Consider the following 23,464-nt stretch of genomic DNA (forward strand, 5'->3'; position numbering starts at 1 on the left):
ATATGGAGAGATTGAAGGCACTGGGTCTGTTCATCTTAGGAAAGAGGTAACTAAGGGAGGATGCAGCAGAGGTCTATAAAATTATGAATGGTATGGAGAAAGTTAACAGGGAAGTGTTTTTTACCCCTTCACATAACACAAGAACTAGGGGTCACCCAATAAAACAGACAGACAGCAGGTTTAAAAACAAACAAAATAAAGTACTTTTTCAACACAACCCACAGTCAACCTGTGGAACCTGTTCCCAGGGGATATTGTGAAGGCCAAAGGATAACTGGGTTAAAAAAGAACTAGAAAGTGGAGAACAGATCTATTAATGGTGTTAGGCGAGAGTCTTAGGGCTACAACACCATGCTCCAGGTGTCCCTAAACATCCAACTGCCAGAAGCTAGGACTGGATCACTTGAAGTTGCCATTCTGTTCATTTCCTCTCAAACACTGGCCATTGACTGGATACTATGCTAGGTGGACCATTGGTCTGGCCCAGTATGGCTGTTATTATGTTCTTAAGAAAGGCAAGTCTTTAAAAAATGCTTGTTTTACTTTGAATATATGACCAGAAAAATAACTACAAATGTTTAATCAGCCTTTTTCATAGCTTGGAAAGAGAACATTGTCATTTTTGCTGAGCCAGTTGGCTCAGTCTAACCAGTAAATTGATCTCTTTCTAAAGTGATCTATAGTCTACCAGCATGCCCTGAAATATACCCCAGAATTTCATAATGGAACATTTACACTATTTATCTCAAATGGCAGTTTGACAGTATTTGTTTGTTCCCAGGGCTCCTTATTTCATATTGTAGAGTTAATTTCCCACACCAAGAGCAAATGAATCTGTAGCACACATCCCTAAATTCTGTAACAGTTCAAATAGCAACAGGTTCCTTTAGTTGTCTGCAAAGATTCCCAAACACTGCTTATCCAATTTCCAACGGCATAATCTGGCATAAACAAACATCAATTATAGACAATGTAATTATCCTTTTAAAATGTCAGTTTAATGGAGATTTTATATCTGTCATTTGTGTCAGTTGCGGAACTATAATTTTACTCAAATAGCAATTACAATGGGATTATGCAAGATTTATAGAAGTGATGTATAATCAGAAGAAGGATTATATACTGAGAATGCAGTTCTCTCACACGACTGCAGAAATGCCTGTGCTGCAAGGAAGAATTATAAGAGCACAGAATCATAGATGTTAAAGACTGAAGAGACTTGGGGCTAAATTCATCATAGCCTTTGGCCAGGCATAAATCCCACTCCCAGAATGCTCCCCCACTCTCCCCAGCCTGGCACAGTGGACCTGTATGCTAGGTGTAGTGATCTGTGTTGCCTGTACAGAGATGCTATGTCACAGGTGGGCAGGCAGTGGGTAGGCAAGGACAGAGTAGTTGGAGGCTTGACTCTGCCCCACAACTCAGAAGGTAGAAGAGCAATTACAATCTGCTTCCCAATCCTGGGCTCCTCCTGGGATAACACAACTGGGCTTGCCGCAAAAGAACAAATTAGAATAAAGAAATTAAATATCTCCATAAATATCTCCTTACCATGGCATCATTTGATAGACATAATTAAATCAGTTATATAATTAAGCTTCAGCACCTCTGTGGTAAATTGTACTTGGAAAAGATGTCACATACATTATGAATTGTACAGACAAAAGTATTACACAACTCATGTTATTCACTCCATTCTGTCACAGAAAAATTCCCAATACTCTGCTAAACAGACAAATCTGAAATATGCTTTTCATTTCATTTCAGAGAGATCCTTTTTACTTTCAAACTCTCATCACAAAGAGCCAGATCTTGTGGACACAGAGCTCTTATGTGACACTGATTTTAAACAGAAGAAGTTGTCTTATAATCGGAAAAAAGGAATCAGAAAAACACTGAAATCTTAAAGCCAGAACAAGTCCACCTGATTGTTACATCTGCTCTGCTATGTTTGGAAAATGTAATTCTCAGGAAGGGATTTTCATAACTGAAGTGACACAGGTCTGAGTCAAAACCTCCAACAATCATTAGGAAAAAAGAAAAAAAAAAAGGGGGAAGAAAAGAGACACTGGGTGTAGAGACACACACCTATATACATATACAAACACACATACATACATACACGTACATATATATACACACAGATACATACACTGTCTTATGTTTATGCTGGGCAAAATTCAATTTTTATTTTCTTATGTCAATAGATATTAATGCTTCCTTTTAAAATTTCCCATTTTTATTGATTTAAATTTTTACAGGTGGGAAATTATGGTGGGGGAGTCAGACAATTTAATGACAATAGATGTTGACAGTTTGTGTTTTAATGGTTATAAAGCTTTAACATTTTGAATCTCAACATGACATGTCAAAATGTTAGCCTTAAATCAAACATCAGTAAGCTCCCAAACAGCATTTTTCTTCCTTTGCCTACCTGTAAATTTTGATCATTATCAATGGAAGTATTTTTTATTTAGTTTGTGTGTGCACAGGGAAATAAACATTTATCAACATTTAACGATAAAAATCTAATTCTTGCAAGCCTACCTGCGTTGTAGGGGAGCATTGTTAATGCCGTGTATAGGAGAGGGGCAATGAGATCATTGTTATAGCAGCATGTATTCTGTTTTCTGACAGAATTTTAAGACATATGTTCAGTGTTATCACTCGTCGGTTGATAAACTGACATTTCATTCGATTCAATGTAACCGGGCAGCACAACTGAAAGGAGGGGAAAGAGCAAAGAGCTAGCAATGGAAAGCTAAACAGAATGTACAGTATATACTATGGGCTAAATTCAGAACAGGTTTGAGCAGGCGCAAAACTCTGCAGAGTATTTGATTAGATGGGTAAACACTTTCAAGAGCACTTAAGTAATTTAGGAGCCAATTTTGAAAACATTACAATTTATGTTTTTCTACCTTAGTGTCCCACTCACAGAATCATAGGATTAGAAGGGACTGCAAGGGTCATCTAGACTAACCCCCTACCAAGATGTAAGATCCAAGAGACATTGGGACATGTAAGTCCCAGTCCAGCAGAGCACTTACTCACATGAATAGTCCCATTGACTTCAGCGGGATTACTCATGTATTTAAAGTTAGGCACATGTTTAAGAGCTTCGTTGAATCAGGGACCTGGCACTTACATCAGCTTTATTTAAAGTTAAAAGCAAATTGTTCCACATGAAGTGGTTGGATTTTATATAATAAGCAATTTAGTACCAATGGTGCATGATTGCAATAAAAAGCCTGTAATTTAGAGGCATGCATGGGAAAAAGGTTTTTTGCTTTTCCTACTTTGCAAGTGGACAGGAAGTGTCTGTTAAAGCGGCATTGTAGAAATTAAATTGGAATCATTCTCTATGCTAGCACCCAGTTCTCATAAGGGACTTTTCCCTACACATTTTCTTTTGCCTTCCTATTTCTGTCTGCCACTAAATCTGACCCCTCAATTTCCCCTATAAAACCATGAATTTTATTTGCTTTTTTCCCCAAGTGTACTCTAAAGGATAAACTAAACAATTGTTTTAAAGGTAAAGTTGTTGAGGCAACTGGAATATATTCCGAAAGAAGCAATTTAGCACCAGATCAGATTTAATCAATTCTTAAGAAAGCATGCAGGAGAAAGACTGAATTATAAACAAGATTAAAAAAGTTTACAAGAAGTCTTTATTAATAAAAACTAGAAGAGCAGTAGGGAAGAAAAAGACCCAATCAATTCCCATTTAAATCAGTGGAAAGACTTCCACTGAAGTCAATGGAGTTGGATCAGACACCGAGTTACTTAAGAAACAGATTACTGAACCAAGAATAAAAGGAGAAAGCAATGTAAGAAGATACACAAGACAGCATGGACTGTAGCTGCACTGTCAAGGTTCCTCCCCCACTCTGAACTCTAGGGTACAGATGTGGGGACCTGCATGAAAACCTCCTAAACTTACTTTTACCAGCTTAGGTTAAAACTTCCCCAAGGTACAAATTAATTTTATCCTTTGTCCTTGGAATATCCACTGCCACCACCAAACTCTAACTGGGTTTACTGTGAAACGTAGTTTGGACACATCTTTCCCCCCAAAATCCTCCCAACCCTTGCACCCCACTTCCTGGGAAAGGTTTGGTAAAAATCCTCACCAATTTGCATAGGTGACCACAGACCCAAACCCTTGGATCTGAGAACAATGAAAAAGCATTCAGTTTTTTTACAAGAAGATTTTTAATAGAAATAGAAGTAAATAGAAGTAAAGGAATCACCTCTGTAAAATCAGGATGGTAGATACCTTACAGGGTAATTAGATTCAAAACATGGAGAATCCCTCTAGGCAAAACCTTAAGTTACAAAAAAGACACACAGACAGAAATAGTCATTCTATTCAGCACAATTCTTTTCTCAGCCATTTAAAGAAATCATAATCTAACACATACCTAGCCAGATTACTTACTAAAAGTTCTAAGACTCCATTCCTCATCTATCCCTGGCAAAAGCAACGTACCGACAGACACAGACCCTTTGTTTCTCTCCCTCCTCCCAGCTTTTGAAAGTATCTTGTCTCCTCATTGGTCATTTTGGTCAGGTGCCAGCGAGGTTACCTTTAGCTTCTTAACCCTTTACAGGTGAGAGGATTTTTCCTCTGGCCAGGAGGGATTTTAAAGGGGTTTACCCTTCCCTTTATATTTATGACATGCACATATCAAGAACAAGTTGGAATTCCAGAGTTGTATTCTCTTCTCAGATTTACCACTAACTAGTGGTGTGACCTTTGCAAGCCCCCCCCCAGAGCTGCTCTAATTTACAACTTGCACTGTTTCACCCACTGCAGTAGCTGAAAATCTAGGTGTGTAAAGCCACCTGCTTTCCTACAGCCTCTGTGCTATGTCTCAGGAGATGCAGCACAGAATCTGGCCCAAGTTATCTATTGGTTGAATGAAAGATCATTTTGAACTATCTTTCCAATGAAGTATAAGTAGTTCAAAAGACATTGTCATAAGAATATCTAGCAACATTTTAACATACCTTTTTGATTATTCAAGTAAAATTAATGAGCCAAGCTCTCCAACACCACTTTCTACAAGCCATTACCCTCTGATCCCACTGAGAGTTACCAAAAGAAACTACAGCATTTGCTCAAGAAACTCCCTGAAAAAGCACAAGATCAAATCTGCACAGACACACCCCTGGAACCCCAACCTGGGATATTCTATCTGCTACCCAAGATCCATAAACCTGGAAATCCTAGGCGCCCCATCATCTCAGGCATTGGCACCCTGACAGCAGGATTGTCTGGCTATGTAGACTCCCTCCTCAGGCCCTACGCTACCATCACTCCCAGCTACCTTCGAGACACCACTGACTTCCTGAGGAAACTACAATCCATCGGTGATCTTCCTGATAACACCATCCTGGCCACTATGGATGTAGAAGCCCTCTACACCAACATTCCACACAAAGATGGATTACAAGCCGTCAAGAACACTATCCCCGATAATGTCACGGCTAGCCTGGTGGCTGAACTTTGTGACTTTGTCCTTACCCATAAATATTTTACATTTGGGAACAATGTATACCTTCAAATCAGCGGCACTGCTATGGGTACCCGCATGGCCCCACAGTATGCCAACATTTTTATGGCTGACTTAGAACAACGCTTCCTCAGCTCTCGTCCCCTAATGCCCCTACTCTACTTGCGCTATATTGATGACATCTTCATCATCTGGACCCATGGAAAAGCAGCCCTTGAGGAATTCCACCATGATTTCAACAATTTCCATCCCACCATCAACCTCAGCCTGGTCCAGTCCACACAAGAGATCCACTTCCTGGACACTACAGTGCTAATAAAAGATGGTCACATAAACACCACCCTATACCGGAAACCTACTGACCGCTATTCCTACCTACATGCCTCCAGCTTTCACCCTGACAACACCACACGATCCATTGTCTACAGCCAAGCTCTGCGATACAACCGCATTTGCTCCAACCCCTCAGAGAGAGACAAACACCTACAAGATCTCTATCAAGCATTCTTACAACTACAATACCCACCTGCGGAAGTGAAGAAACAGATTGATAGAGCCAGAAGAGTTCCCAGAAGTCACCTTCTACAGGACAGGCCTAACAAAGAAAATAACAGAACGCCACTAGCCGTCACCTTCAGCCCCCAACTAAAACCCCTCCAACGCATTATCAAAGATCTACAACCTATCCTGAAGGATGACCCAACACTCTCACAAATCTTGGGAGACAGGCCAGTCCTTGCCTACAGACAGCCCCCCAACCTGAAGCGAATACTCACCAGCAACCACACACCAGACAACAGAACCACTAACCCAGGAACCTATCCTTGCAACAAAGCCCGTTGCCAAATGTGCCCACATATCTATTCAGGGGACACCATCACAGGGCCTAATCACATCAGCCACACTATCAGAGGCTCGTTCACCTCCACATCTACCAATGTGATATATGCCATCATGTGCCAGCAATGCCCCTCTGCCATGTACATTGGTCAAACTGGACAGTCTCTGCGTAAAAGAATAAATGGACACAAATCAGATGTCAAGAATTATAACATTCATAAACCAGTCGGAGAACACTTCAGTCTCTCTGGTCACTCGATTTCTGATCTCAAAGTGACTATCCTTCAACAAAAAAACTTCGAAAACAGACTCCAACGAGAGACTGCTGAATTGGAATTAATTTGCAAATTGGATACAATTAACTTAGGCTTGAATAGAGACTGGGAATGGTTGATTCATTATAAAAAGTAACCTATTTCCCCTTGTTTATTCCCCCCCCCCCCCCCCCCCCCCCCCCCCCCCCCGTTCCTCAGACGTTCTTGTTAAACCCTGGATTTGTACTGGAAATGGCCCACCTTGATTATCATACACATTGTAAGGAGAGTGATCACTTTAGATAAGCTATTACCAGCAGGAGAGTGGGGTGGGGGGAGAGAAAACCTTTTGTAGTGATAAACACCCATTTTTTCATGGTCTGTGTGTATAAAAACATCTTCTGTATTTTCCACAGTATGCATCCGATGAAGTGAGCTGTAGCTCACGAAAGCTTATGCTCAAATAAATTGGTTAGTCTCTAAGGTGCCACAAGTACTCCTTTTCTTTAAGCTCTACTCTGATTTACATACCTCATGCAGTCCACTTGCCTTCAGTGGGGCAGTCCAGGGCTCTGTTCAGCGTCCAAACACTGCAGACAAGAGACACTTTTTAGAAAAATTATACGCACATCTGGGGAACTAGGACTAGAACCTTGGTCTTTCAAATCCAAAACTACAGACATCTACCAACTGAAATTAAAGAGATGGGGTTAATGCCCTTAACTGTCAGCAGTAACACCACCACCTAGAAAGTGGAACAACAACATATACACACAGCCTTACAATGACTCTACACAGAACTGGGTTCAGTGACACAGGCACAGACTTCTTCTCTTCCGGGGTGGGGAAAGAGTATTCTACTCCTGCTCATCTGCCCCAGGTCCTGCCCCCACTCCACCCCTTCCTCCAAGCCCACCCCCTCTCTGTTCTGACTTCTTCCCCCCCCCCCCCTGCAGTGCCTCCTGCACCCTTCTGAACTGCAGATCACAGTGGGCAGGAGGCAGTGGGAGGGAGGGATAGGAGCTGATTGGTGGGGCCCACTCGTGGATGGGGAGCGCTGTGGGAGGGGGAGGAGCTGATCTGTGGGGCTCCCAGTGGGTGCTGAGCACCCATTATTTTTTCCCTGTGGGTTCTCCAGCTCCCAAGCACCCACAGAGTTGGCGCCTATGTTCAGTGACTTCAGAATTAATTAAAAAGAAGCACTGCAGCCCTAATCCAGGGAGATCTGGCTGAGCCACCTCAACATTAGGACCTCAGCAACTCACAGGTTTGGTTTCCTATTGTATGTTCAGGCTCATTCTTCATGGGGATATCACCCAAATCACTCTGCTTGGCAGAACATCCACAGTGCGTGCATTCTGCCCAAGAGCAATAATTACTCCATATTACACTGTGGCATATGGGGGAGGGAGGCATACTCTCCTCCTGCTCACTGTCTACCGGCCGAGACATGGTGGGGTGGAGACAAGTTGTGTCACAAGGCACCAACAGAGACACACAGAACTCCATCCGCTCATATGGCTGCATATTAACAGTTATTTGGAAGCCCAGAAATGACTTGCTTTTCAGGGCAGGAGTAAGTACCTTTACATGTTTACTCTTTATGGGGGTCTTCTCTCTTCACCCGTGGAAATTACCAGAGAGAGCCTTTTGAGATTGAATGTCTTGGAAATATTGTTTCTCTCTCTTCTTTCTCAGTAGTGGCAGTTTACCCTGCGATCCACATGCAATGTATAAGTTAACAAAATTTTAAAAGGAAGGACAAACACCATCTTATTTTAGAGAAAATAAGTATAGTTAATGCCATCACATCTGAGAACAAATCATGTTTCTGCTGTTGGTATCTCATCTTCTAATCCTGTGCTCAGACCATGTCTCTGTTAAAAGGCTCTCCCTCATTCATAAAACGTCAAGACTGGGATGTGGGTGGTTTGACCTAGGGGCAGGTCAGCTACCAAGAGATCAGTCTGTGATATGCAGCAGGACAAACAGAATCAGGTGTCAGGTTACTAGAATCAGGCAGTAACAGCAGGGAAGCCACCCTAAGCAGGAGTAACCCAGGTGTATGGAGAACTTCCTGTTCTTCTGCTTGATTTAAATAGAAGAACAGCCCCAATCAGGACTCCCAGAGTTCACCCAATCAGAAGCCATGGTTGGAGTCTTCTGACTGGAGTCTTCCGTTGGAGGTCAGCTTCTAGTTCTAACAACTGTGGTGGTGGGTCAGACTTTCCAACTACCTAAGATCCCTATGAACTGGGGTTCAAGATCTGTAGTCCCTGACATAAAATGCTTTTCAAAATGAAAAAGTCTCTTTTGCTAATTGAACTAGAGAGAGGCAGGTAGAATGACTTTAAATAGGATGTCATTATTTTGCATAGCTGGTAAGTTTTTAATAACATATTAAATAGATTTTCCATCCATATTTTCACTCTCCTGGTGCCAAAAGAAAGAGAGAGAGAGAAAGTAGGCACAGCTGATGTTATTTTTAGATTTGGTGTAGGCATCCTTTTAAGTGATAATACACTGTAGCACCCTAGACTGTCACATACTGAAGAATAATTACAATCAAGCTCATGAAATTTTAACACAGAAACTGTTGCATTATTTAGAACGTTAATGTGGTTTCAGGAAAAGTAATTACTGGTTATCTATTGCCAGAGACCTCATTTGCTGTCTAACTACAGGGGTGCTGTCTGTGCCGGGATCAAGGCAGAAAGCTCTGAATATTTCAAATAAGTCCACAGTAAATGCTTTCTTGTAGTTGTTTTTCCACAATTATGAATATAACCTATGCTTAAAAGAGAAAAACTTATAAAAAGCTACTTGTACTAACAAAAACAACTGCCTTTTGGCAAGGGAACTGGGTTGGTAGCAGAAAGAATCCCTGCAATATCAATCTCTTTGTACAGAATGAATTATCTTCGTTTTGATCTTCTAGGGTTACAAACGTTTAAATATCTCCCCCACTATTACAAATGCTTCCAACAGCCCTGCAACCAAGTCATTATGGCAATCTGGGGGAAATGTCAGGATGATCAGCACACGAAACTGTATTAGAAGTTAAATGTATTAAATTACAACCTTTGCAGTTATAGCTGAAGCCTATTTGAAGGACCCTTTCCTCAAATTATTATTTATATTGCAGTGGTATTCAGAATGTGCTAGATGCTTTCTAAATTCAGGAAGAGACAGGCCCTGTCCCTAAAGTTTTGTAATCTAGGCAACTAAGTAATATCTCCTTTTCTAATGCTGGAGCTTTGTGTATAATACAACTTCATTGCTGTGTAGGTGGCTGAATAATTCCCCATTTTTTTTAAATAGCTGCATATATGTGGTCTGAGATTCCATTAATTTTTTTTTCTCTAGAAAATATGGTTTAAAAGAAATTTCAAAATGTGAACCATGTGTAACTGATGCAGTGAACTTCTGTCTGTACCTGCTGACTAATGGAAACAATACCCCACAAAAGTGTGAATTACTCACACTCATCTTAATGAGCTGTTCACTTGGTAAAGTAAATTAAATATTGATTATTTCACTGCTTATCATGTTAGCAGAAAAAATAAGTTAAAGCTATACATTGATGTGGGACATAATGGCACATATGCTGTCTATCTCTCTCCATTTTAACTAGAGCTTCACATTATCTTTGATTTTTTCTTGTTTTCTTTTTTTTAAATCAGCCATCAATAAACTCTTGTGCAAATAAGAGGACAATCACTGACATCTACTTGAACTCAGAACACTGAATCGTCATCATTCTTGAGTAGTAATGGCTTTAGGTTGCTTTGTGCTCTCTGTCGCCTTTGTGTGGCAGAGACTGCTTCTACTTCCGAGAAGATAAATTATTACTAAAAATACAGCAGGAAGTAACTCCACTGAAGTCAATTGAGTGACAAAAGTGTACAATTAGTGTGATATCAGAATCAGGCCCTATATATTTTGGAATCTGTTTATTACTATGATTGAAGGAGGAAGGTCTGCTATTCTATTTCTCCCACCTTGAGGCAGAGGATCACATTTATCATTTCAGGGGTTTGGGCTGGAAGGACAGGCCGGTGTGGGAGGGGAAATCTTGGATCCCTTCCAAATGCATGTGACTGAACACATTTCACAAGGAAACTCCAGATATTTTGCAGGCCCCACAGAAAGTCTCCACAGACTCCATGGAAGACATGGACCCCAGACTGAGAAGTCTGTGGCACCACACTGTATTTAGAATCAGTTTAAACCCTGTATAATAATTAACATGACTAATATACAGGAAATGAATATTACAATACATCTTTTGTCCTGAGTGGCCTGATAGAAGCAATAAAGTCTCAATTGCAGTTTCTGTTTTGTACACCAGAAGGCCATGATGGATGGATAATGGATGTGGTCTTTTTTACTACCCTTGCACAAAAATAGCAGTTTATTATAAAATTTTTTTCTATTTTATAATTGAAAGTGATACAGCTTTACAATGTAATGAAGATTAACTGAAACCCATGACGACAACATGGCATGATTATTCTGAAGTTATGGATTTTTATCAAGACCCAGTTCAATTTGTTTCAATATTGCAGAGGTCTCTCATTAACAATCAGTAGCACAGTCTGGATGCAGTTTGTGTACTGATTAATGTGGAACTTACAGTCTTCCGCCTCTCTCCCCAGAAATATCCTAACTGCTGCCTCTTCAACTTCTTGTTGGAGAGCTTTGCTTTAACGCTACATTAGCTTTATTGGGTTCAAATAAATGCATGTGGAATCAGACAATTATTGCTTCATCACAATATAACTGCTGTCGTATAGCAAACTCTACTTTGCAGATCAGTGTCCTTGTGTGTTTTGGTTTTAGTAGCACATTCCCCATTGTATTTTTAGTAACAATTTATCTTATTTGGGTTTATTGATGGTTGGTTTAAAAGGAAAACAATAAAAAAGAAAAGCATGTGAAGCTATAGGCAAAACAAAAACAAAAAAAAGAGGAACATAGAGGAAAGCAGAGGCTATATCTACTCTGATCACCACTGGTGTTTTGTAGGGCATGTTTATCTGTCCACACAGCAGTGTGTAGCTACATGTGTCAGTGAAAGGCTCTGGAAGGGGGAGGCAGTGGGGAAGGCTCTGGCAGCTTCTTGCCACAGGAAAAGGCTCCACAGCAGCGGGAGCTGCTAGAGCCTTTCACTGCTGTTTCACCTTGTCAGAGCTGTTCTCTGCTGCTGAGGTCTTCACTGTGGCAGGGAAATGCTCCCTGTGACAGGGAATGGCTCTGGCAGCAGGACACTGGGGAGGCACTGCTTGGGTAAGCAGAGAGCTGTGTAGGGTACATACCCACAAGGTTCAGGCATGTCTTTACTCACTGGCTCCACTTCTACTTATGCCTTAGGTAGGGGATGCTTGTAATGTATGTACTCTACATGCCATCATAGACCTACCTTAAGAATGCCATAGAATCCTGCCCCCACCCTGACACAGAATTGCCAGCTCTTTGATATTATCATCAGACTCATGATATTTAGTGTTTCTTAAAGTACAGGTTCCTAGATTCACCTGATTATGGTTGATTCTTAGCTTGCTTTCTTTTCTTAGTTTTTAGAGGAAGTTTCTAGTCCTCGTGGTTGGGGAGAAAAACTGGGAAACGTGAACCCTAAAGGCTTAAATACCAAAAGGCAAATAAAAAGAACGAATTTTAAAAAAAAATCTCATGGTTTTTAAGTCAGTCTCATAATTTATGGTCTTGGTTTCTAAACCCTTGGGGTTGGCAGTACTGCTGACAACCTCTATGTCTGTGAGTAGCGTAGAGCTATGTGACTGAATAGCTTTATGACACCTGAGAGATTCCCTTATGCCAGCAGCTTTCCAGCATTGTAGGGTGTCCAAAACAAAGGAAGAGGATCTGGTGCCTGGTTTAAACTGGTATATCTGAAAACTGAGACAAAATCTGCATTTATAACCCTCCATGGAAAATTCCTCTGGGTCACTTTTCCCAATGAGGGAAATGTTTCTTCATAAGCAGGAATGCTAATGAATGAAATGCAATGATATTTAGAATCTGTTGATAGGTTTTTGTTTGCTTAAAAAAAATCAATAAATCAGTATTGCATAAAAGAGGCAATGGGTAAACCAGTTATTTTATTTTTTGAACTTTCCGTGAAGTCTGAAAATGTAAGACTAAACATATGCAAATCTCATTGGCAAGGATAAAGACTTTGTTTTAAAGAGCTAATGCATTTTAAAGGCAAGAACTTTCATGAGGATTGAGACTTCTGACATTCCTTGTTGTTCAACTGTGTAGTACTGACATGTAAATACCCTATAGTATTATAGACAAGCTGGCTGTAACTTCGTAGCAACAGATGCAACCACATTTTCATTACAAGGTTTATTTTAACCCTTCCCTCTAACATTTTATAAGAAGGAATTATTCTGATTTGTATGTTTTGATTAATATCAATTTGTAGTAGCTTTTTTCTGTTATGCACTTTAAAAAGTGTAGCATAAGAAGTGTTCATATGACAATGACTTGGATACTCTCTTTTCCAAAATAAAAATGAGATCTCATTTTTTGGCTTGTATCTGAATACTGTTCATTGTAAAAGTATAAAAATTTATATTTAGCTACATTTTAAGTCACTGGTATTTGTGGTGTAGTTAGGTTTTTTTTTTTTCAAAAAATGTCTGAAATCTAGTTGACTTTAGGAACAATTTTATTATTATTTTTGATTAGCCATGCCAAAGGAGGGTACTGTATGTTAGGAGAAGAATATTTTATTTGTCGACAGTTAAAGAATACATTTTTCAATGTTAAATTCAGACATTTACTATATTCAGAACAAGAACATCTTTACAAAGCCAAATGGCTTTATAGAGTATTAGATCTGTTTCTATCTCATGAACGTCATGGCTCTTTGTAAGGCTCAACTTTTTTTCCTAGGCAGTTGAAAATGAGAAGTGAGTGTTACTTATAGTTATACTTACAATTTAAGTGGGAAGGGGATTTGTGATAGGTTATCTAAGTTGCACTTAGGTTTTAAATTGTGTCAAAGGCACCTAGCCATTGCCTCTGGCTAACCTTATCAGCATTTCTATAAATCTAAATGGAATAAATAATATTGCAGAAGAACATTCTTTGTTTTTTAAACCGATGTAGACTATTCTACCCTTCAGCCGTGCTGCTATAAAAAGGCTTTCACATTGTGGTATTGTAGAATAATACATTATCCTTCACTCATGACTCTATGTGAAAGATTTCATGTGTTTATAGAGCAAATAGTACTCTTACAAACCTAGGAAACTACCTAACAAAAAATAAAAAGAGGGTTAATGCTGTATAATAAAGATACATTTATAAAAGATTAATAGATATTTTAAGCAGGTTACAGACAAAAATAGAATGTGATAAAGAGGATTAACACCTATTGATGTGGTTATACAGTTGGTTCAGCCACAGCTATTGCAACCTATTGGACTCGGTATCAGGGAACATGATGATTTCTTGGAGGGCAGATTGCTGTGGAACACAGTGAGAACCAATTCAAGGTTGTTGTTGGTGTTTGTGGAGCAGCTGCTAATGGCGGAGGGCTGCTTCTGGGCCTGAGAAACTAGCACTGACTGGTGGGGTTGCATTATAATGCAGTTTAGGGATGACGAGCAGAGCTGCAGAACTTTCAGATGTACAAGGCCACATTTCTGGACCTGTGTGCTGAACTCGCCCCATCCCTCCAGTGTAGGGACACTTCAGTGAGAGCTGCACTGACAGCGGAGAAGCAAATGGCAATCGCACTGTGGGAACTTGCAGCACCAGATTGCTATCAGTCAGTAGGACATCAATTTGGGGTTGGAAAATCCACTGCAGAGGCCATTGTCATGCAAGTGTGCAGGGCATGCCTCCTGCTATGCTGGACTGTGACTCTTGGCAATTTGCAGGACAATGGATGGATGTACAGCAATGGGCTTCCCGAACTGCAATGGCGTGATAAACCCCATACATCCCTATTTTAACATCAGACCATCTTGCCCCCAGAGTACATCAACAGAAAGAGCTATTTTTATGGTGTGTGTTGGTGGAGCCAGGGAACACTTCACTGACATCCATGTTGAGTACTCAGAGGTATTCCTTTTACATTCTCCTTTTCTAAGGAATGGTGTGTGTAATCGTATGCCTTCTTTTGACTTATACTTAGCAATTTTAAATTTACAAACTTTTGTGACTAATGCTTATGTAATTTTAGCTTGGGACTTTGTTAGTTTTTCACATTTGGATTTCTTCAGGCATGCGTGCTGTCCCTCAGTTCGAGTAGTCTCACAACGCAAACATGGCTACAACTCACTTATATTGTTGAAAATTACTAACATGAAAAATACAGACTCCTGGAACTGAGGTTATAGAAAGTTATTTATGCTAAAGGAAGGAATCCTTCAGCATTTAAAGTTTTCTGTATGAATACATTTTTGATGTCACACATTGTATTGTTTATCTCGGCCTTGACAAGTTGAGAGGTGGGTGTGATGGTATGCATTGCTTTGACATGAACTTAGCAATCTTAACTCTAAGTTTTGGGAGTGTGCATGCATATCTATTTCAAGGCCCGAGTTCAGAACGGATATCAGGTTTCAGCTTGTTCTCTCATCTCACAATTTCAATAGTTACCTATACATTCAAAGACTTAACTACGCTGCATTGCTAGTTTGACCAAAAATGAGGTTAAATGTGCCTCCTCTGCAGAACATTAGGCAGGTATATTTGAATACAAGTCTCATTACCATAATTGTGAATACATTTTGAGTGGCTCTAATTATGACTACTATAAAATGTAAATTTCTATTAATAGCAATTTCAGAGTTTTGCTTTCAGTGGATTAATATTAATAAACCATGCCATTATGTATAGCTGCACAAAGCATAGGCATTAAACAATTACTTTTGCTACCATTATTCTTCTGCTGCAGTGATTTACATATTAATCAAATGTCCTTATTTTCCTCTGCTGTTTCCTTGTATATATAAAGAAAGAATGTAACTTTAGACCTAAGACAAAATGCACTTTATGTTCACTCTATACTATTGGTTAAAGTTCCTTCCTCTTTGAAGACTATTGTGATTAAACTTTTTGGCCCTTTTGTTCTTACCCTTTAAAAACAAATGTGGGTGGTCAGCAGTTAGGGTTCTTTTCAAAACGGGAAGTCATCTTTCCTCTTTACTTTATCAGTTACATTAAATCACACTGAGCAAGTGCCAGGCCTTTAGTCCCAGGGTAAGCAGGTGTCACAGAAACAGTTTGGATCTGTCTGAGATTTGGCTTAATCACAGAAAGCAGAACCATCAGTTATTTCATCTGAGGGCACATTTGCGCTACAGAGACAAGACAAAATTACTGTTTTTCTCATGTGTTTTTAAAGCAAAAACATATGGCCTCTATCTTAGGCACATATATAGCTCCCATAACTGTAGCATCTGAAGGCCTTAAAATATGTGGGGTCAAGAAGTACTATCATCCCTATTTTAGAGATAGGGAACTGAGGCATACAGGGCTAGGTTCATAGGTTCATAAAAGGACTTAGATTCATAACTGCCACGTTAGGCATCTAAATGCCAGAATCAGGCCCCACTGGCATTCACAAAACCCCTGCTCAGTGACCCCGGAACCACGTAGACACCCAAAATTGCTCCACACCTAAATTTTTGCAGTAAAAGTTCCCTAGATGCCTATGTTGCCGCCTCTAGCATGAGCACTTCAGCCAGGAATCTAGACATTTAAGTTTCACAGTGGTGCACAAACCAGAGAAGATAGGCAGAGGAATGCCTAACTCACCTGCTCTCCTACTCACCTGCTCTGATCTAGTAATCATTTTCAGAGCTCACTTGCCAGAACGGGCCCTCATTGGTGAACTTACACTGTGCCTAATAAATTTTAAAAAGTCATTGTAGCAGGGGGACTAGCTCCTAGGTATCTCATCTCCCAGGTGGATGCCCTAAGCACCAGGCCATAAAGCCAGTCTCATGCTTCCCTCTTCACCCTGTGCCCACCTGTTCTCCCTCAGTGGAACAGCTTCAATAGGAGAGATTGACAAATCCTTACATCAGGATATCCCATAACCCAGTGGTTAGGACATTCACATGAGAGGTGACAGATTTCTCAGGTAGTGGGAGGAGGACTTCAACCAGGAGAAGGGGGGGGGTCTCCCATATCCCAGATAGGTACCCTAACTTCAGGGCTAAAAGTTAGGAAGGATGTCTTTGTCCCCTCCCCCCTAAAACAACACAGTTGCCTAACTTCAAGAGAAGGTCTACAGACGAGAATCCCAAGCAGAAGGAGGTGCCTCTCTGAAACCCAGATGTAGTTACCTCTCTCCAAGACAGGGACAGGGCTTAGCACACACTCCTGGGCTTGGCACCTCTCACTGTCTAGCTTAGGCAAAAAGTTGCCGAGCATGCTGGCTTTTGTGAATCTCATTCTAAGGTGCCTCGTTTTCACAGTTCATCATATAATAGCAAGCCTATGTGCCTAACTCAGGCTTTGTGAATCTCAGTGATTTTCCAGGTGCCCAAAAGTTAGGCATGACACTGAGGCCTGGTGTACAATGCGGGGTGGGGTGGGGAAATCGGTCTAAGTTATGCAACTTCAACTACATGAATAATGTAGCTGAAGTCAACGTACTTAGATCAACTTACCCTGGTGTCTTCACTGCGGTAAGTCAATGGCTGATGGTGCCCTGTCGACTCCACCTACGCTTCTTGCTCGTGGAGTACCGGCGTTAACAGGAGAGCACTCAGCAGTCGATTTATTGCGTCTTCACTAGATGTGATAAATCGACCCCCGCTGGATCAGTCGCTCCGGAGGTAAGCGTAGACATGCCCTGAGTGTCACAAGATTTATGTTCCTTTGTGAATCTAGCCCACAGAGACAAAATGACTTGCATGAGGTCATACAGAAAGCCTGGGGTGGAGCAGGAAATTGAACGTGGGCCTCCGAAGTCTGAGGGTACCATCCTAACCACTGTCCATCCTTCCTCTCCTCTTTCTGAGATGCAGATAAAAATAAAACTATGAAATAAGGAGCCCAGTGGAGAATCTAGCGTATTGCCATGACTGTTCAAAACACTGGGGGGGCCTAATTCTCCTCTCATATAAATTTTGCACTAGTGTAACTCCATTGCTCTCAGTGAGGGTACTCCTGATTTACACAGCATAAGAGTCTGGGCCTGGATCTTTATTCTGTTTGTATTTTTGAATTAATCTGTTAATTTGAACATCGCAGCCAAAAAGTCATTTTAATAGACGATCTAGATGACAGGTAATATGTAGATAAGCTATTGAACGTATGGAAGACCACACATGTGACTTGACATCTATCAGTGATAGTTTGAGGCTAATAAAACCAGTGCCGCCACAGTTTAGGGGGCTGGAGTAAATGACCCATAGGAGCTCCCCTTAACTCATTTTATATCTTGTCACTGATAAGGGGAAAATTCACATTCTCTTTTCTCATTCTTCATAAGATCTTAATTAAATTAGGTTTGATTTTCCTTAAATTGTACACGTATTAAGAGTGTGGTATGAACTATGGAATGCACTTTGTTTAATCTTTGTAAGCCTTATTTGAGGTAGCTCTAGCCATGTCTTGTTTAATATGGCCTTTGATAGGTGAGGTTTTTTTTTTGTTTTTGTTTTGTTTTCTAATTTGGCTCCAGATGTCACTTCTTTATATATCAGTCCTTTTCTTTTCCTTGCTTGGCTATTTTAGAGTGTTTTTCATCATACATATTACACATGGCCTTGCCATATTTTAGGGTGACCACATTATTCACCAACAACATAATGAAGTGAAGCCATGAATCATTTAGTAGCTCATCTAAGGGGTAGAAATTAAACTTGAACTTAAATTCAGTTGATGGATTTTATTTGATACATTTTTGAAGATTTTTATTAATTCCCCTCTTCCACACCTTTTCTCATATCCTAACGGGGGTATACTCTGACAGGAAGTTACTCTATAGTATGGGCATTTGCCTTCAAACACAGATGCATGAAGATAACCGCAAGAGAGATGAGCTGCAATATGGCCTTCCCAAATGAAATAGTGAAGGAAGAACATAACCTAAATTATTTAAAAGTTACTTTAGCTCATGGAATATTTGCCTGTCACAACCCCCACCAGTCCAACCCTACTCAATACATATTGATGGGAGTTTGCATCTTCAAATGTTGACTGCTAGTGTGGGGCAGATACTACAAAAATGACTTTAGTGGGATTACTTATGTGCTAATGTTCAGCACATGCTTAGCTGATTTGCAGAACTATGCAGGATCTAGACCTTAGACAGAATGAAAAATTAGAAAGAATATAAATTAATAACCAACTGTTTAGTTTAGAAAGACACTTGCCCATTGTCATTCATGGGAATGCTCGCACCTTCCTCTGAAGCATATGGTACTGATAGTAGACTAGATGAACCACTGTTCTGATTTGGTATGATAGATTCTGACAAGATTCAGGTTTTTCATCCTAGGTCAAACCCACACAGAGTGCCCCAAGCCTGCCTCTCTGGTCATTGTTTTGAACTCGGCTGCAGGCATGCAGATATCACCTTTCAAAGCTCCATTTCTGACAGCTGGCATGCTTATCTGCTCCAGGACAAAGCAAGCCATTACTGTGGAATGCTGCTGCTGCAGAGGCAGGCGTGTGTGTGTGTGTGTGTGTGTGTTTGTGAGAGAGAGAGGGGCAGGGCGGGAATTGGGGGCTGATGTCGGGGTTTCCCCCTGCCGCTGTCTGAACTTATAAGACAGCATGCTGACAGATTCGCTGCACTCCAAAACACACTGTCTCTCCCCCCACATACACACCACACACTCCCTGTCACACTCTACACCCTCCATTTGAAAAGCACGCTGCAGCCACGTGCACATTGGGATAGCTACCACAATGCACTGCTCTCTGTGGCATTGCAAGAGCTGCTAATGTGGCCACGCCACTGTGATTGCAGCTGACAGTGTAAAAAGATGGCAGTACTTTCCCTGCTGCTGTCTCCAAGGGCTAGTTTAACTCCCAGTGCTCTACATCTGCAAGTGTAGCCATAGTCTCGGTATCCCCGTGATTCCTCTTGTCCCAATACCCCAACAATCTCTCTTGAAAGTCTACATTTCCCAGGGTTCTCTGCTCTTAAAGTCCAAACCTCCAATTATGCCTGGGCTCAAGTCACCCATTCTTCAAGAGTGCAGCATAGTCTCTTACAGAGTGTCATAGTTAAAGTTAACATTTTCTTATTTACACACTCCCAAAAGAAAATGTCACAGATTGGGCCTTTTCACATCAAGCCCTGCAAGCACACTATCTACAAAGCAAACTCTGATCTCAGAAGCAAGAGGATTTAGGTCATAAATCCCATGAAAGTTAGTATCTTTGTGATTCTACTGTGAAGTGTCAGAAGTCCATTGGGAGAACACAGCATCCTAAAGAGAGTGATATCATGATATTATAGGAGTAGAATACATACCATGCTGCTATGCAAGAATAAGATTCTACTTCACTGCAGAATCATTCTGAAAGGAAGAACAAGTTGTGAATGAGAATGCTCTTATGTAACTATAAACATCTTCAGTAACGTCAAATGAAGCACAGAAACAATTGCCATAAGTTTGTCAGTCTAAATGTTCCTAGGTTTAGTCCTAGTGCAAGAGTGCCCCTTTAATGAACGAAAAATAATTTTACCATGGAAATGAACTTTCAAAGCTGGAAAAAAAGGGGATTTAATATTGGGGTTAATTATTGTAATAGTGCACTGATGGGTCTTTACATAATTTTCAAGCAAGAGTCAGAGAGCTTACCCACGCATTTGGCACTACTGGAATATGGTGTCCAGTTCTAGTCATAGAATCATAGAATATCAGGGTTGGAAGGGACCTCAGGAGGTCATCTAATCCAACCCCCTGCTCAAAGCAGGACCAATCCCCAATTTTTGGCCCAGATCCCAAATGGCCCCCTCAAGGATTGAACTCACAACACTGGGTTTAGCAGGCCAATGCTCAAACCACTGAGCTATCTCTCCCCCCCACTAGATGCCATGAAGTAAGTGGCAATGCCTTAACCATATGCATGTTGTAAAGGTCACTAGGACCTCTTCCATCCTTATCAAGGGGAGTGCCAACCTTCTCTCCTTTCATACAACACTAGTCTCCATAATTCAAAAAGGATGTTCATAAATTGGAGAAGATTCAGTGAAGAGCCATGAGAATGATTAAAGAATTGGAAAACATGCTTTATTGGACACACTTAAGGAGCTCAACCTACAGAATTTATCAGAGAGAAGGTTAAGGGGTGATTTGATCACAGTCTATAAGTACATATATAGAGAACATAAGAATGGCCATACTGGGTCAGACCAAAAGTCCATCTAGCCCAGTATACAGTCTTCCAACAGTGGCCAATGCCAGGTTCCCCAGAGGGAATGAACAGAACAGTTAATCATCAAGTGATCCATCTCCTGTTGCCCATTCACAGCTTCTGGCAAACAGAGGCTAGGGACACCATCCCTGTTCATCCTGGCTAATAGCCATTGATGGACCTATCCTCCATGAACTTATCTCATTCTTTTTTTAAATTCTGTTATAGTCTTGGCCTTCACAACATCCTCTGGCAAAGAGTTCCACAGGTTGACTGTGCATTGTGTGGAAAAAATACTTCCTTTTGTTTGTTTTAAACCTGCTGCCTATTAATTTCATTTGGTGACCCCTAGTTCTTGTGTTATGAGGAGTAAATAATACTTCCTTATTTACTTTCTCTACACCAGTCATGATTTTATAGACTTTTATCATATCCCCCCTTAGTCGTCTTTTTTCCAAACTGAAAAGTCCCAGTCTTATTAATCTCTCCTCATATAGAAGCTGTTCCATTTCCCTAACCATTTTTGTTGCCCTTTTCTGAACCTTTTCCAATTTCAATATATCTTTTTTGAGATGGGTGACCACATCTGCATGCACCATGGATTTATATAGAGGCAATATGACATTTTCTCTCATTATCTATCCCTTTCTTAATGATTCCCAACATTCTGTTCACTTTTTTGATGGCTGCTGCACACTGAGTGGATGTTTTCAGAGAATTGTCCACAATGACTCCAAATCTTTTTCTTGAGTGGTAACAACCAATTTAGACCCCATCATTTTATATATATAGTTGGGATTATGTTTTCCAGTGTGCATTACTTTGTATTTATCAACATTGAATTTCATCTGCCATTTTGTTGCCCAGTCACTCCTTTTGTAGCTCTTGTCAGTCTGCCTGGGATTTAACTATCTTGAGCATTTTTGTAACATCTGCAAATTTTGCCACCTCACTGTTTACCCCTTTTTCCAAATCAATTATGAATATATTGAATAGGACTGGGTCCAGTACAGACCCCCAGTACAGACCACTATTTACCTCTCTCCATTTTGAAAACTGAACATTTATTCCTACCCTTGGTTTCCTATCTTTTAACCAGTTACCAGTCCATGAGAGGACCTTTCCTCTTATCCCATGACAGCTTACTTTGCTTAAGAGTCTTTGGTGAGGGACCTTGTCAAAGGCTTTCTGAAAATCTAAGTACACTATATCCAATGGATCCCCCTTATCCACATGCTTGTTGAGCCCCTCAAAGAATTCTTGTAGATTGGTGAGGCGTGATTTCCCTTTACAAAAACCATGTTGACTCTTCCCTAACAAATTATATTAATCTATGTATATGACAATTTTGTTCTTTACTATAGTTTCAACCAGTTTGCCCCATACTAAAGTCAGGCTTACTGGCCTGTAATTGCTGGGATCACCTCTGGAGCCCTTTGAAAAAATTGGCATCACATTAGCTATCCTCCAGTCATTTGGTACAGAACCTGGTTTAAATTACATCTTACAGACCACAGTTAGTAGTTCTGCAATTTCACATTTGATTTCCTTCAGAACTCTTGGGTGAATACCATTCTGGTCCTGGTGACTTATTACTGTTTAGTTTATCAATTTGTTCCAAAACCTCCTCTAATGACACCTCAATGATTTATCTCCTAAAAAGAATGGCTCAGGTTTATTAATCTCCCTCATGCCCTCAGCTATGAAGACCGATGCAAAGAATGAATTTAGTTTCTCCGCTATGACCTTATCGTCCTTGAGTGCTTCTTTAGCTTCACAATCGTCCAGTGGCCCCACTGGCTGTTTAGCAGGCTTCCTGCTTCTGATGTACTTAAATTTTTTTTTGCTATTGCTTTTTGAGTCTTTAACTAGCTGTGCTTCAAATTCTTTTTTGGCCTTCCTCATTATATTTATATATTTCATTTGCCAAAGTTTATGCTTCTTTCTGTTTTCCTCACAAGGATTTCACTTCCACTTTTTAAAGGATGCCTTATTGCCTTTCAGTGCTTCTTTTACTTCGTTGTTTAGCCACAGTGGCACTTTTTTGGTTCTCTTACTATGTTTTTTAATTTGGAGTAAACATTTAAGTTGAAAGAAGAAAAGGAGTACTTGTGGCACCTTAGAGACTAACCACAAGTACTCCTTTTCTTTTTGCGAATACAGATAACACGGCTGTTACTCTGAAACCTGTCATTTAAGTTAAGCCTCTATTATGGTGTCTTTAAAAAGTTTCCATGCAGCTTGCAGGGATTTCACGTTTGGTGCTGTACCTTTTAATTTCTGTTTAACAAACCTCATTTTTGTGTAGTTCCCCTTTCTGAAATTAAACGTGTTGGGCCGCTGTGATGTTTTCCCCGCCACAGGGATATTAAATTTAATTATATTATTGTCACTATTACCAAGCGGTCCAGCTATATTCACCTCTTGGACCTGATCCTGTGCGCCACTTAGGACTAAACCAAGAATTGCCTCTCCTCTTGTGGG

General features: G+C 40.4%; 1 pseudogene; it reads right to left on the minus strand.

Annotated features, from left to right (window-relative positions):
• Positions 1-20,649: 20,649 nt before the first annotated feature.
• Positions 20,650-20,767, minus strand: LOC114021682 (annotated as a pseudogene).
• Positions 20,768-23,464: the final 2,697 nt, after the last annotated feature.

The sequence above is a fragment of the Chelonia mydas genome, chromosome 6 (genome assembly GCF_015237465.2).
Source record: "Chelonia mydas isolate rCheMyd1 chromosome 6, rCheMyd1.pri.v2, whole genome shotgun sequence".
Classification (NCBI taxonomy): Eukaryota; Metazoa; Chordata; order Testudines; family Cheloniidae; genus Chelonia; species Chelonia mydas.